Raw genomic sequence first — 10,036 nt, 5'->3', positions numbered from 1 at the left:
GAAGATCTTTCTCAAACAAAAAAAAAATTAAATCTTGGATTTTCATTAAAATACAATCCCTCCCCCTGAAGTGGAGTTAAGAAATACCCAGTTCAGGTGACCTCTCAATTCTCTGTAGCTTCTACTGTTTTCTCCCCTTCTCTGTGCTATCTCCCCATGGACACCCAAGGTCTGTGCTCCTTACCCTACTGGGGTTTCAGGTCTAGCTTCTCTCAGGGATAGGTATTTGTCAGTCTTAGTCAGCTGCCAAGGACATAGAGGTGTCCCTCGCTCATTCTAGAGATGCCCATCACTCATTGATTCTAGCGCACTGGTTCTGACTCTGGCTCTGTAGTGTGAGTCTTGAAATTTCTCAGACTTGTGAATGTTAAAAAAATTCCCCATTGGGGAATTCTCCATTGGAACAATTCCCTACTGGGACCTTTCCCCATTTGGAAAGTGAGAACTCTACTTAGATCAGAAATGGGAAGACCTCTACTCCACCTGTACTTAAGACTGCTTTAGGGGAAAAAAACTCCTTGCTGAACAATGAAAAGTACTTAAACCTGTACTTAAGCCATGCCTATTTTTAGAAAGGAGTGCTAAGTACCTATAAAGATCAAGCAACTTGTGAACTTACAAGGAGCAAAGAGGTGAAAACTTACTCAGAGTTTTCCTGATGTGAATTACTCAGAAGTTTTAGTCTACCCAGAAAAGGTGAGAGCAAGATGTGAATTAAGAAGGTGATAACAAAATGTGAAGAATGGCCAGTCCTTTGGAAAATATCTACTGTGATTGGTAGATTTAAGGACTTAGGGGAGGTGACATAGGAGAAATTGCCCTTTAAAAGGAGATGAAAAACTCTCTCTAAAAAGAGTCAGCTGGGAAAGGCTGCCTTGAAGGGTCTCTCTCGAGACTATTTCCGGGACAATTCAGATTGAAGATTGAGCTAGTGGAGGCATCTGAGATGATGCTGGCCTGGTGTCACTAGATTCCTTGCTTGGACAGATCTTGTGGTGAGTGATAAAAGACTGACTGATCTCTCTCTCTTAAGACATGTTGGCTTAAGGCCCTTCATACTTATTCCTTTCTTACTCTTTCTCTCTTTCTTTAATTCCTCATTGTATTATTAACTAAAGTCTATAAAACCCAGTTGACTTGGGTATATTCATAATTGGGAATATTTCCCTGGTAACCACCTTATATTTGATTTTAAACAACACACTGTAGTGAAAACATATTTTCTACAGTCACAATTTACTCACCCACTCTTATATCTATCACAATTTAAGTCTTCCACTATTTTAATTACTACAGTTTACAACCTCAAACATTTTAACTCTTACAGTTTAAGGCCTTCAACCTTTTTAATTATTACAGTTTATGGAATCCACTCTTTTAAATGCCACAGTAGGTGGGGTTGGTGGAAGCTATTTCTCCCCCTTATAGTGTGGAAATGCCCAAATCCCATGTCCCTTCAGTCCTGCACCCTACTGTAGAGTTCCTTCATTCATATGAATTTGTTTTTTTTTTTGGTCTTTTGAGGTAGTCTATATTGGTAGGTGGTGAGGAGAGGAAGAGTTCTGGATCTACACTGCCACCATGTTTACCAGAAAGTCTGAAGCAGCTTTATAGTTACTTCATTTTTTCTTCTTGGAAAGAGACAGCCAAAAAATCATTTGAATGGGCTAAAATACAAATACTCTTTACTAAATAGAAGTCACTGCAAAATTCCTCCTTGCTTTCAATTGGTTGGAATTTGAGGCCATATATATATTTTTTTAAACTGGAAAGGGTGAGGATCTTTAAACCTGACCTCTAAGCACTTCTTTTAAAACTTTATAGCCAAGCATCAACTCAGTAACTTGACATCCAACACAATTATCCTTTCTTTAGTATCAGCAACTCTATAGCCACAACCCACCTCCTCTTTCCTTTCTATCATGCTCGACTTCACCACTTACCTCATCTACTAATACACTGATTTATGCTTCAATTTTTTCCACTTACCTACCTTGACTTTTCTTACCAGTTATGTTTCAATTTTTTCTCCTTAAATTTTTCTTCATGTTTTTACTCTCTAATCTTCCTTCCTCCTGTTCTTTTTCTCCTACCTTCTTTCACACAGAAACTCTCAGAAGCTAGGTGTAGAATCCAGATCAGAAGATCATTATCCTTAAAATGTTCCTCAATTTACCTCAAATTTCTCCTCTCTAAATTAAATTCTTTATCCTCTTTATTAGATTAAATGCTTCCAAATCGCATCCACAATCCATACATGTTTAGCTAAAGCCCTCATTTCTTCCACTACTTTAATAACTTCACCTCTAGAAGTCAAAAGAAATCTCTCCTGATCTCATGGCACTTTGTATTCCTTTTTCTGACATCTCATAATCTAACAACATTATGTTTATTCACTTATTGATTTATAAAATTATATTTATATGTCTTCAGGGACTTTTCTTATCACTCCTACTAAATTGTGTTCATTAAGGGCAAGAAGTTCATCATATTTATCTTTGTGTTTTCTCTATCACCTACCATAATGCATTATGCATAGTGAAAGTTTAATAAGCCTTTGTCAACTTAATGAATAGATAAGTTAGATGGTTAGAAATTGTTGGAATCAGAATTAGAACTCAAGTATTCTGACTCTTAAAAAAAAATCCCTTACCTTTCATCTTGGAACCAATACCAAGTACTATGTATTGATTCCAAGGCAGAAGAGTGGTAAGGGCTAGATAATGGGGGCTAACTGACTTGGCCCAGGGTCACACAGCAAGGAAGTGTCTGAGGCCAGATTTGAATCCAGTACCTACTGTTTCTGACCTGGCTCCCAATCCACTGAGCAACCCAGCTGCTCCCAAGTATTCTGATTCTTAATCCAGCCCTTTCCCAGGGTGCATGTGCCTTAAGGGTAGAGACTATATTTTGCATACTTTCTATATAAAAGCATGCCCATTCATCTCAACAAACATTTATTAATCACCTCTAATGTATAAGATATTATACAAGATACAAAAAAAAGAAAAAAGAAAAACAGAGGGGAAGCACTTCCAGCCTTAAGGAATTATTTAGACAATCTTAAACTTCAAGTTTAAAACTGCACTAAGGCTTTTGGGACACCTTATATTTTGCTAGGAAATGGAACATATAAGGCAGATAAATACATATAACACAATTTGAGGAAGGAAAGAACTCTAACAGCCTGATTGATTAGGAAATGCTTTTAATAAGAAGTTACAGCTAAGCTAAATAGAGAATTCCAAAAAGCACAGCTAAGGAGGGAGTACTTTCCTGATAGGAGAAAATCTTCTTATATTTTACTTGCTGTGCTACTCTTTGATCCAGTAACACTAGCCTCCTTGCTATTTCATGAATAACACATACTTTCTTTTGGCTCCAAGCATCTTATCTGACTGTCTTCTCCTTCATCATCTCCAGTTTCTGGCTTTCTGGCTTCATTTAAGTTCCAACTAAAATCTTATCTTCTATAGAAAGCCTTTCCTAACCTCTTTTATTTCCAGGGCCATTTTTCCTCTAATGACTTCTGCTTAGCTTTTACATAACTAATATTTTTGTATATAAATATTATATTGTAATTGTAAATAAATATAAATGTATTTGCATATATTTGTGTCAGACCTGAGTCCCTTCCCCATCCTTTCTACCTTCCCCAATCGAGGCAAACAACTCCTCTTTGCCTGCACCTGATGGAACCATAGAACAAAGCAGCTGTTCTACCTCATAGAACATTGTAGCTTCTCATGCCTTCTCCTGATTCTAGATAAATTTGTATTCTAAGCCTATATTGTCTCTACCATATTAAGAACTACATGATCATAGGCACTAGCTGCCTCGGTCCCAAAACAGCCAATGAGATAAGTCAAAGACTACCTAATCCTCTATATCCCATCTTTTCCAAAATCCCTAAAAACCTATGTCGACCCCTGCCCAATCAGGACCCATTGCTAACTCTCTTGGCATTGGGTCTCCCCTTTGTCTTTGCTGTGCCTATGAACCTTGCTGAATCACCCTGTTCTGGTCTCATATTGCCTCTTGTGTTCGACCCCCATCAGTCAGGACTGATGATTTGTTTGCTGCTTGTCTCCCTCATTAGACTGTGAGCTCCTTGAGGACAGGAATTGTATCTTACTTTTCTTTAGAGACATTGTATCAATAGAGTTGATGACTTCACAACTAATTGGAAATGGCAGAGTTGACAAGGGGATAAATTTAAATGCGACTCTAAGGTTTTGTACCTCAATTAGGAACCTTGGAAAAAGCAATGGATTTTGGAGTTAGAAACCATGGATTCAAATTCCAATTCTCTGAAATACTGCCTATGGAATTTTGGGTAAGATGGTTAATATTTCTCAGTTTCTTTATCTGTAAAATGGAGTAGAAGTAGATGTACACTAAAGTTCTTTCCAATTTTAAATATTTGCATAATTAATTAATACATAAATTGTATAATTGCATAATCAATACATAAAATCTGATTTTAATGAAAATGAGTATGGGAATACTATAAGTATTTAGATAGAAATTACTTCAACAACAGTAATAAAAATCAGTGACAAGTATCCTTCTTCAGAAGAGATAAAGAGAACTGTTCAAGAGCAGCAGTTATGTGGCACAGTGAATAGAACTCTGGATCCAAGTCTCAGAGATCTGAATTCAGTCCAGTCCTCAGACACTTAATAGCTGGATAACCCCAAGCAAGTTACTTAACCTTTGTCTGCCTTTATTTCCTCATCAATTAAATTAAGATTATATTAGCTTCTACCTCTCAGTATTGTATAGATAAAGTAAGATAATAGTTATAAAATCTAAGTGATAGCTATTATTATTATTCTAAACAATGATGGGCAAGTGTTTGAATGATTAGCTTGTTAACTATCATTTTCTCCTTTTTGATATTTGATTCTATGTGGGTCTTGATAAGAGACAATGAATTTATAATTATAAGATTTTTAAAAAACATATTACTGGGAACAGGTTAGGTGGCTCAGTCTGTTTCTTACTGAATACCTCAATGGCTCCCAATTCACAATGAATGATTCATTTCTTCCTGATTTCCTTCAGTTCTCTCCAAGTTGGACTCCTGACTCTCAGGACTACACCAGCCTGGCTCAACTGATTTCTCCTCCTTGAACTTTTCTCCATTCTTATTTCCTTCTTACCTTGGAATATTCCTTCACTCTAGCCCCATTCTCCCACTGAGTTTTTTACAGAACTGTCACTTTGGGGAGAGGCAAGGCATCCTCCATCCCTTTCAGGGCTATTCTTTTAACTCCTCACCCTTGGCCCTCATGCCCTACAAGTGTAAAAAATGGAGACTTGAATCCAGGACTTCAATCCCCAGGAGTCCTTGCTCACTTCCCAGAATGCCTTGTGACCTCTCCTGGGCCCAGAGCAAGATGGGGTATTTAACCTGGCTGTAAAGGCTATTATTAGCTCTCTTCTCTTCCTGTCTCTGCTGGCAAGCAGATGTCTCTCATGATGTGAGTGAAATTGAATTGGGCCTTTCGGCCCACCTAGCACATGCCTTTCTTACTTGTATTTTCTTTAAATTCTCAACCTTAAATAAACCTCTAAAAATATAATACTCCTTGCAGAGAGAAGCTAATTTCTACTTGCCTCAGTTTCCCAAAATTTAAATCATATCCCCTAAATTTTAACTCTTACACAAGTGGTACCTTCGCCCTCCCTTCTTTTGCTTGTTAGCTCCCTTTTATATGTTGTCTTCTTCCAATAGAATATAAACTTGATGAGGGTAAGGACTCTTTCTTTTTGCTTCAATTTGTCTTTTGATATATTAGCAAAATACCTAGCACATAGTGATTAATAAATAAATGCTTGTTGTTTGCCAGCCAACGACTATTTCTTAAACTTTCTCTACCCATTTCAGAATTACCATTTTAAATAACAGAAATCAAGACTTATGTGTATTTTCTTATTCTGTTTACACAAAACCTCCATCTACACATGTAAAAACAGACTAAATACTTAAAGAGTTTACAGTTTTCAATTTTACCATTACTTAACTAAACATGTTTCCATACAAATATGTCCCCTGAAGTGGTAACAGCCTTTGTGAAGACTCAATAAGTTGAATAGTTATGGGTAGCAATTCTAGTGAGGTGCAGGTGTTTGGAGATAGTCCAAACCTCCATTTTTGCTCTCCAGAAAGAATCACTAAAACCCAAAATTGCCTCCTCTTTTTTCCCTTTGGCTGACTTCACTTAATCCATGGGATTCATTCTCCAGAGGCACATAGAGTGTCTGAGAATTTGTTTCTAGGTAGGGTGTGTGCACACATATGTATTTGAACTGGAAGAAAGGGTGAAACAAATGGTTGCAATAATGAAGAAACAAAATGAAACGTAAGTTTAGGAAACAATTGGTAATCTTCATGTTTCTAACATTCACAAAAAATGATAACCGCAAATTAGCCATCATCATCCCGTATGAATCAAATAATTAGTCCTAGGTTCCTTTTTCAAATAAGAACAAAAGTATTATTTTAAATCCTATCTCAAAACATACAAATAATTTTTAAGTGCTTTCAAGCTAGTTGACTTTGGTTCAAGTCAGTCAAAAACTAACTGTAGAATGGAAACTGCTGATATCTAGCTCAATGCCTTTGTGAATTCTCAAGATTTGGAATTTTACACTTTGTGTGGGCTGATACTACCAAAATGAGTCAAGAGATGTATTTATCTTGCATTTGATTGTCCAAACATGGCTACATCCCAGAATGTCATAATAAAAAGAATACAGAACCAGCTATATGAGTTCATTTAAATCTTCCATGTCCCAATCTTCTTATCTATAAGATAAAGATAAGAATATTTTTGATGTAGGGGGCAGCTAGGTGGTTCAGTGGATTGAGAGTCAGGCCTAGAGATGGGAGGTCAGACACTTCCCAACTGCATGACCCTGGGCAAGTCACTTAATCCTCATTGCCTATTCCTTACCACTCTTCTGCCTTGGAACCAATACATAGTATTGATTCTAAGATGAAAGGTAAAGATTTAAAAAAAGAATATTTTTATGGTAATCAAACATCATGGGTAGTATCCCAGACCTGGAGTAAGTCTTAAGGTCAAATCCTGCCTCCAACACATGTTAACTTCAGGACCAAGGGTAAGTCAGCAAAATTTTTCTAAGCCTCAGGATCCTCACCCCTATAATGGTGCTGATAAAACCTTCATAATGGTAATAAGAATCCTAAATAAGATAATAATGTAAATTTAACCCTTTCTTTTAGATTTGTAGCCCCTCTCCTCTTCACAAGAGAATATTTGGCTATTATAATATTTAGTGGGGAATAAATAAGAAATATTACACTACAAATTATGACCACCCACCTAGGAGTAGGCAGTTGGAGCTGGAGATGAAAGAGAGAGAACACACTGAATGGGGAAAAGAAGCAATAAAGGATACAGCCAATGTGGGGATTTCTCCAAGACAAAAAAAAAAGGTCCTCCAAACAGGCACACATAGCACCTTCCCCAGCTTGTTTTCTATAGAAAAGACTTTGATGATGAGGTTTTGTTCCTGAGCAGGCTCAAAACTATGGGCTTGCTTTGTATAGCAGTGAAAGGCAAGAAGCATGGACAAGTCAAAGCAGTCAGCAAAGAAGTCAGAGATTATCAGAGACTATACCACTTTGAAAATTTAACATGTTTACACCCCTTTTTCTTGGTACCCTAAGATCAGTCTTGGGGTTTTTTAAAGGAAAGTCTCATTGAAATTGAACACCCATTCTCTAGTGGATTGGGTTTTCCATCAGTCTCTATTCCTTGACTGGATTAAGAACCAGGATTGAGGATTATCTATAGAAGGGGGATGGATGGATGTGTACTTGTCCCATATGACTTCTGGCATCCCAAAGACTGGTCTCTGAGATCCAGGCTGAGATTAAGTCCAACCAATAAGAGAGACCCAGAAAAGTGGTGTCAGGAAGGTTATAAATTTCATGTTCAGGGAAAGGAAAGCCTCTTTTGATGAGGAAAGTAGTGAAATGAGCTAGCTAAGGAAATGAGAACTCAAGCAAGCACTGACTAGGTGAGGAGGAAGGGAAATGTGACTCCTGCCTTTTCTTTCTCTAATCTGTTCTTTTAATTTACTTAATAAATAATTACAAAATTAAGATAAAGTCTCCAGAGAATTTTAATCTCAACACCACTATCTCACAAAGCTGATTTTAGAATCAATTGAAAAACCGGAAATTAAAGTACTATAAAAAGTAAAAGTACTCTTCAGGTATAATTCAAATTAAATTTCAATGAACTTTTATTAGGTTCTCAATATGTAAAAGGCTCTTCATTGGCAATTGTAGAAATAAAAGATAAAAAAACTGAAAGTCCCTTGATTGGGTCTACATTATATGAATGGGAAAATATCATGGTCATAAATAATTATAATGCACCAAAAATGTAATGAAACAAAAAGAAAACCCATACAATGCATTCTATGAAAATTTGAAGATAGAGAATATTTTTAGCTGAAAAGGTCAGTAAACTCCATATTTTTATCTATACTAAGAGAATGGGCTAGGCCAAGATAGTGTCTTCTCTCCTAGAGATAACATCACATCATTCTATGAAAATCAAAGGAGAAATACAAGAAGATAATTTGAGTGTGTTAAGGTGGGGCAGATCTGAGATCACACAGACTAGTTACCATTATCCTAAGATAATTTGTGTTGTTGCTTACAAATATAAGCTAGGTACTGAACCCACTGAGCACTAAATGGTCTTGAATATGGTACTTTCATAAAGATCTGGACTATGACTTCAATATCTTTTCTCTCACCATGCTCCTCCTGATAAACAATGGCTTGCTTGAAAATCCCAACCTTGATACATTCTTTGATCTCTTATTCCTCTTCATATACATCAATCCATTTCATCTCAGCCATACCATATAATCCCCATATAGATTCCTGCTTTGGCAGCTGCTTCTTCTTGATCCCAAGGGGTGGTAGGAACACCATTGTTACCCCAACATAGGATAACTTAATTCTCACTTCATCCTTCAAAGGAAAAGAAAGGGATCCATGAAATTTGATTAGTCTAGGGAGGCAAAACCAATTATTGAAATACACTTATGGACATTAAAGAAGCCAGCCCACAAAAAGTCAGTGCTCCAAAGACCTGGCAAATGTTTCTTATCTGCATAAGTCACTGCACCTAAGGCATCTTGGTGGCCAAATATGTTTAGGAAGATGATGGGTGGGGAGGCTTACCTACTTGAATAGATACTGTATCTTTTCTAAATGTCTTTTAAATGTTATGGCTGAGCAAACCTTGTTAGTTAACTCTTAAATGGTCTACAAGTGCCTCATTTTCTTATCAAACCTGAAATACTGGAATGACCTAAGTTGGGCCTGGACAATATGGCAGGTACTGCTTTCAGAAATGTTGCTGTACTTCTGTCCAGCTGGCAAACTAGAATTATAGAAGCATAGAATCTCATATCCAGAAGGACTCTAGAGACCATCTAGTGGTGTAGTAATAGTAACCATGTGTAAACCATGAGTTAATATTAACTCACTTCTACTTAGTCATTAGAGATACAAAGAAGAAAGATAAATCAGAGATTAAGTTTACTTTCAATTTATGAGATTCAAGTATCAAAATAATTGGAGAAAGACAACAGAAAAATATCTTTCTCAAAAAGAAAAACATATGATTTATTACTTATTTTATGGGTATATGATTTGGGGTTTGGGCTTTAAAAGATTATTCTATTATGAAAGTGAATAATATGGAAATATGTATCAATTGATAACACATGTATAACCCAGTGGAATTGTTTGTCAGCTCCTGGAGGAGGGAAAGAAAAGAGGAGGGGGAAATGAATCATATAACCATGGAAAAATATTTTTAAATGTGTCTTTCAATAAATTATTCAAGAAAACAAAATGTTTTCTTTACAACAATTCTATGAGGTAGGCAGGGCAGATATTATTGTCTCTGCTTTATAGATGTTGAAACTGAATCAGTGACTCAAGATTTATTGGGCATGTAGCATGTCACTGGTA

The sequence above is a fragment of the Monodelphis domestica genome, chromosome 4 (genome assembly GCF_027887165.1).
Source record: "Monodelphis domestica isolate mMonDom1 chromosome 4, mMonDom1.pri, whole genome shotgun sequence".
Taxonomy (NCBI): domain Eukaryota; kingdom Metazoa; phylum Chordata; class Mammalia; order Didelphimorphia; family Didelphidae; genus Monodelphis; species Monodelphis domestica.
This window is presented reverse-complemented; position numbering follows the sequence as displayed.